The following is a 7,086-nucleotide window of genomic DNA, read 5'->3' on the forward strand; positions in this document are numbered from 1 at the left end:
GTAGAATTAAATAGGTTTGGATGCATGTTAGTGGATTTAACCAAGTTTGAGTTTTGGAACTCAAAGCTTGGTCTTTAATGGTGAATTTTGCCTATGTGTTTTCTGGGTGGTTTTGATGCCTTGGATTTGTTCTAGGGATAGTTTAGAACAGGTCTGGAAAGTTTGGGACCAATTGGGGTTGAATTGGTCGAGTTATGAGAATTTTAGTTGGCTGCCTGCGAGGAACCGGAATTCCGGTTGTGCATCCGGAATTCCGGATTAGGGTTCAGTAATTCCCAGAACCGGAATTCCGGTTGGGCAACCGGTCTGCCGGTTGGGGAATTTTTCCGAACCCTAGTTTTCCTCGTTTTTAGGTTTTTAGGGGTATTGCCATGCTTTTTTATCGATAGGGAAACTTTTAGTTCTTAGTTTTAGTCCCCGGGAAGTGATTTAGCGTGTCACTTATAGCGTTGTGATTTTTATGGTTTAGGAGCCAGTAATCCGCCGCTCAGCTTCAGTTCCAGTCAGGTTGATCGGCACACCTGAAATCTAATCCGTGTAAGATTAGTATAACAGGATGCATATGTAGATTACATGTTTAGCGTGCATGTAGGAAGCCTGCTAGATTACATTAGTTATGTATTTAGGCTTCGAACCATCCAACCCTGTCACGTCGGTACAGCCGGACTATGACCAAGAATGGAGTATGACCGGCTCGACCGATCAGCCGACACTTGGTTGGTGGTTCGTGCTATTGACCTATCCCGTCGGTACAGGCTGGAGTATGACCAGCAGCCAGAGTATGACCGGTTCGACCGATCAGGAGGATACTTGTCAATAGTACCGTCCCCTGAACGTTCAAAACTCAGTACCATGTTGGACATGGCAGTAGTGGCTCAGCACCATGTTGGACATGGCAGTAGCGGGACTCAGTATCGTGTTGGACACGGCAGTTAGTTTTATGTATGATATTATTATGCTTTTCTTACTGAGTCTGTCGACTCACAGTTTATGTTCATGTGTAGGTAAAGGCAAGGCTATAGCTGATGGACCGTGAGCGAGCTTGTGAGATTGTACATGTCGGGGCGGTTAGGCCTGGAGCGTACGATCCTCGGGACAGCAAGGCTGAGATTTTTGTAACTGTCGTTAGACGACTTTTATTTTGATGTAATAGTTAAACAGTTAAACTTTTTGTAAATATTTTTATAATCGGGATCCCGAGTCTTTTATAATATGTTTTACAAGTTTAATCAAAAAGCAAAATTTTAATTAATCACGTTTTTCCATAAACCTCGTTGATTAGCAACGAGCTGCACAGTACGTTTAAAAATCACGTAATACGCCTAAGGTAGTTAGGGTGTTACACTATTCGTGTTCTTTGATTTGTTAGTTAAGCCTACTTTTAGGTCAGGGTGATACATACATTTTGGGAACACGGTAGTGCAATTGAGTGGGAGCGCTATCATAAACATGGAATCTATAGCTTCTATCTGGCGAATAGTAAGCAAAGGATGATCTCCTTCGAGCTTGACCAAACGAACATAAATGGTGGACATCTCATTTCACATAAGTTGAAATATCATTTATACGGGGTCAAGTGTTTTAAGGATAAAATACATAGTAGGGTGTTACGGTAATCTAATCCCTTTACAGTGTAGATCATTCATATAGAGGATCATTGATCACATTAGGATTATAACAATGGATAACTAATGATGTGTCTATATGGTGGAACATATAGAGCATTCTATATACTGAGAGTGCAATTCTAAGTTCTATGCGTGGATTCAACGAAGAATTAATAAGTTAGTGAATTTTAGTAATAAATTCTTGATCTACTTATTGGAAGCTCGGTTATATAGACCCATGGTCCCCCCACTAGTTGAGATAATATTGCTTGTAAGACTCATGTAATTGGTTTTGATTAATCAATTATAATTCTCAAATTAGACTATGTCTATTTGTGAATTTTTCACTAAGTAAGGGCGAAATTGTAAAGAAAGAGTTTTAGGGGCATATTTGTTAATTATGATACTTTGTATGGTTCAATTAATAAATATGATAAATGACAATATTATTTAATAATTATTTATAGTTATTAAATAGTTAGAATTGGCATATAAATGGTTGAATTAGAAAATTGGCGTTTTTGAGAAAATCAGATGCAGAAAAGATAAAACTGCAAAATTGCAAAAAGTGAGGCCCAAATCCACCTTGCATGGCCGGCCACTTTTGTAGGGTTTTCCCTCTGATATTTTCATTATTTTAATGCCAAATAATTCAAACCTAACCCTAGTGGAATGCTATAAATAGATGGTGAAGGCTTCAGGAAAAACACACTTAAATTTTCTATTTTTCCTTCAGAGAAAAACCTGAGCCTTTATCTCTCCCTATCTTTAGCTGCCACTTCTTCTTTCTCTTCCCTCTTGAATTTCAAAATCCTTAGTGTATGAGTAGTGCCCACACACAGCAAGTGATACCTCAATCATAGTGAGGAAGATCGTGAAGAAAGATCATCAGCAAAGGAGTTTCAGCATCAAAGATTCAGAGAAAGAGATCCAGGTTCAGATATTGATAATGCTCTGCTACAGAAAGGAATCAAGGGCTAGATATCTGAATGGAAGGAGTCATATTATTCCGCTGCACCCAATGTAAGGTTTCTTAAACTTTATATGTGTTTATTTCATCGTTTTAGAAAGTTCATATTTAGGGTGTTAATAAACATACTTGTGAGTGGATCTAAGATCCTGGTAAAATAATTTCCAATAACTGGCCTCAGAGCCATGGTAATTGATTTACTTGCAAGAAATTTGGACTTTAAAACGATTGTTTGTATGTTTTTGGATGGTATCATGTTGTATTGAGTGTTATTTGATGATTGATTGATGTTTGTAAATTTTCGTGAAAAAAATTGCGATTCTGTTTCTGGAATTATTTTTATTGGATAGTATGGAAAAAATTAAGCAAGTTAGCCTTTTACAGAACTCAATTTCGATTTTATTTGAATTAGTTATGATTTTTCGAAGATTCGAAAAAATCGGAGCTGTGCTGAAATTTTTCTGCGACCGCGAAAACTGTCCGTACAGTTCACAATTTTTTCGTTTTTCTTCGATTTTTCATGCTTTTTCATGGAATTAACTTCCGATTTTTTGTATAGTTTTGTATTTATACTATTACTATTCCTAATTCAATTCTAATTATCATTTTGAATTAATTTAATATTTTTTAAATTTAATTCAAGATATTAGTGTAATTTGAATTTGAATAGAATTAGTATCTATCTTCTTGCTTAAAAATCTATCTTATTTTTAAATTTGATTATATCTTATCTTAATTTTAAATTTAAGGTCAGATTTTATATATATTTTTTAAATTAAATTTTTTTTAGATATTTTGACCTTATTTAAATTTAAAATAAGATAATTATAATCATGTAATCTTAAATAGATGTAAGATATTTTGCTAACTTTTAAATTTTGTTATTTTATTTATTTAAATTAAATTTAAAATCTGAAAAAGATATTTAACTTATCTTTTCTAATTTTTATTTAATTTTTATTTGTAAAATAACATTGAAATTTTAAAAGTAGTTAGCAAATTTTTAAATGATATTTAGGTTGGTTGAAACTTAATTTTTCAAAATTGTAGGTTTAATTTTAAATTTATTTTTTTAAAAAATTTTGAATGATTCAAATTTTTTTTAAAATTTTCGAAAAATTATTTTTAATTAATTAATTATTTAATTTAAAATTAAATAAATCCTACATCCAACTATCCAGCTAACCTTGTTGCAGTAGTATGTGTTTTAGCTTGTTTGTAAGTTTTCAAAACCTATTATTACTTGATTGCAAATAGCCATAGTTACTTTTTGCCAGATCTAATGATCTGATGGCTCCCTTGGTCAAGTTAATAATTTGTAACAGGTATATTTACAATCTTCTTTCATCTGTGTATGACCTAGCAACATGATAGGACCCATCCAAAGTGTGTCTGTGTGAGCCTATGTGTTTAATTTGATTATAGATACATATAGGTTGTTGTTGCTAAAATAAATTATCATAGTTCTTGATAGAATTTATTTAGGCCCATTTAGTTATTGGGCTTATTCAATTAATAACAGTTGTTCTTATTAAGGTTAAATTCCTCTCTTTTGGGCCTTGTGTGAGAGTTGGGAGCCATAGAAGTGGGTACGACATACTGAACCCAGCACCCCCTCACATGAACCACCCCAATTGTGAAGGCCCATTTGCCTAATTTGAATGACTGTACTAGGTTAATTAAACTACTTTAACCTAATAAAATTGATTAGCAACATAATTAATTTCATTTATTTTGAAATTAATTTAAGAAAATTATAGTTTAAAGAATTCTTTATTCTAAGCTAAACTATATGTATTTTCTTGTATTTAATTAAATATAGAATTATAACCATCTAGATTCTTTCTGGAACTTAATTTAAATTTTTCATTAAATATTCTTATTTAAGTTGATATTTAGTTATCTACAACTAACCAACTTAAATCTGAATATCTTTTGAATTTCAAATTTCAAAATTAAGTTGAGAAATTTTAGGCATTGGTTATTAAGATTCTTTAGATATTTTTTAAGTTAATATCTTTTCAAATATTAACTTAAAATGGAATATTTTCAAATTAAGTGGTTACAACTTAATTTTTGATATTTAATTAAATTTAAATTTGAAAAATATTTAAGTTCTAGATTTTTTCTAATACAACTTAAATTAGATATTTTTTTTCAAATTTTGTGGAAAAGATACTTAGTCAAATAAGATATTTTCTAGATAGTTATTTCTAGACTACTTATTATTTCTAATATTAAATAGGAAAATATTATACATTGTGAAATTAATTATTTATATAATTAATTTTGGTACAATTTATTTTAAGTATATTTTTCCTAGTATTAAACTAGAGACTAATAATTAAGCCTTCTCTACACTTAATTATTTATTTCTTGAATTTAATACATTTAATTAATTTGAAAATTGAATATCTAAGTTGATTTTTATCATCATACTTAAATATTTCTTTTTCATGACATTTAATTAAATAGAAAATTATTTTTAGTTGAAATTTATTTTTTCAACTAAATTTAAATAATTTTCAAAATATATTTTTTCTTTATTTTATTAATCAATTTTCGAAATTGCATTTCTTAAATGCTAGAATTTCGAATTTTATCTTGAAAAATAGATTAAGTTGTAAATTAATTATTTATTTTAATTAATTCTTGGATCAACTTAAATCAATGATTTTTTCATTTATTGATTAATTTAAAATAAATTGAATTAAAGTATATTATTAGAAATTGAATTAATTAGTCAAAGGAAAATCTAGATAGATGATATTTTTGCTTGAAGTATTTTTCTAGTGTATTTAATTAAATAGAAAATTAATATTTAAGTTGATTTTCATCATCATACTTAAATATTTGAAATTTTTCTTATATATTTAATTAAATAGGAAAATTATATTTTTTGTTGTAAATTAATTTTATTAATTAATTTTGGGCCAACATTAAATTAGAATAACTTTTTCAGGATTAATTTTTTATTTTAACATGCATTTTCGAAAATTGTATTCTTAAATACTTTAATTTTTTGAAATGCAATATATATTTATAGAAAATTAAATTTGAGTTGTAAATTAATTTATATTAATTTTGTAACAACTTAAATTGAATATTTTTCTAAATATTTATTGGAAATTATTACTAAGATGGAAATAATTCATGTTATTTTTATATCCATCTAAGTAAAATTTATAAATATTAAATTAAAATTTATATTTAGAATTTTTCATTCTAAATTGGAAATTTAAATAAATATATATTTAAAATAAATAAATTAAATAAAGAGAATCAAAGAAAATACAACTCACTTTAAATAATGAGCTTGATTATTATTAAGATATTCGATCTCCATTGTTGGTCTTACAAAAGTTAAATGTTTTCAATATAACCTCGAGACGCTAGACTTCGTCCCCCTATGGATGGTTATTCGTTGAACACATTTAACACCGTAAGATTTCATTTGATAAGTGTTTTGTGAGTTTTCGTCTCTATTTAGACTCTCCCCTACGGTGACTACTTAGAGATAAACTCATAAAACATGAAACAATGGTGGAAGCTCATAAAATGAGAATAACCTTGACTCTCGCCTACCGGGACAACGTTGGATTCTTATTTTGATCGAATAAAAGGTTGCTAGAATGGTTTCTATTTTAGATGAGCTGACAACTCTATTCAATAAATGATGCTTTGACTCTCGCCTACCGGGACACTGTATCAGTTTGTTGAAAACCTTGGAAATTATTTAGGATTGTATGTTTTAGTATTTTCACTAGTCATTCCTACTTGCTATATGTTTATAATTTCTGAATTGTGTATGAATTTATATTGAACCATCTTATTTTCTGTTATTAAGTTGTAGTTTAATTTCGAATCTTCATTGTTGGTCTAACATGTTTGTTTTTCTAAAGAGATAAATCCCTAATGAATTTTCACCATTAGACATACATAATAGTGTAAGATCTCGAAAGATAAATATTGTATATGCAACATCTAGCTGTTCATCAATTGATGACACCTTAGACTAGTATTTTTACAATATGAAACAAGAAGATTACATAAATAAGATTACTTTGTCTTTCGCTAATCGAAGCATCGTTGGATTCTTATTTTAAACGAAATTATCCTAATTCCTCTTAGCTTATTCATTTCGAATTAGCTTTAAAAACATATCATTGGATGAATGGTCTATAAATCATTTCATGTCATTTTATATGACGCATATGATTATAATCCCGAAATTCTATTCCCAATTGATATAAATCCTCAATCTTAGAAATCTCCTACTTGTATGGGCAAATCAGACTTAGAATTAAATTAGTAGTGGTGGTCCAAGATAGAATTACTCATTATATTTGGTATAAATTTAAGTCTTTGACTTTAATTTTAGATTCCAAACAGAAATTTTCTTATATTTCTAATTCCAAGATGCAATACAGTTACACTTTCTCAAGTGTTTAATATCCATCTTCTATTAATGGATTAGAACTGTATGAAATATGAGTTAGGAATTCTGTG

The sequence above is a fragment of the Cannabis sativa genome, chromosome 4, assembly GCF_029168945.1.
Source record: "Cannabis sativa cultivar Pink pepper isolate KNU-18-1 chromosome 4, ASM2916894v1, whole genome shotgun sequence".
Classification (NCBI taxonomy): Eukaryota; Viridiplantae; Streptophyta; class Magnoliopsida; order Rosales; family Cannabaceae; genus Cannabis; species Cannabis sativa.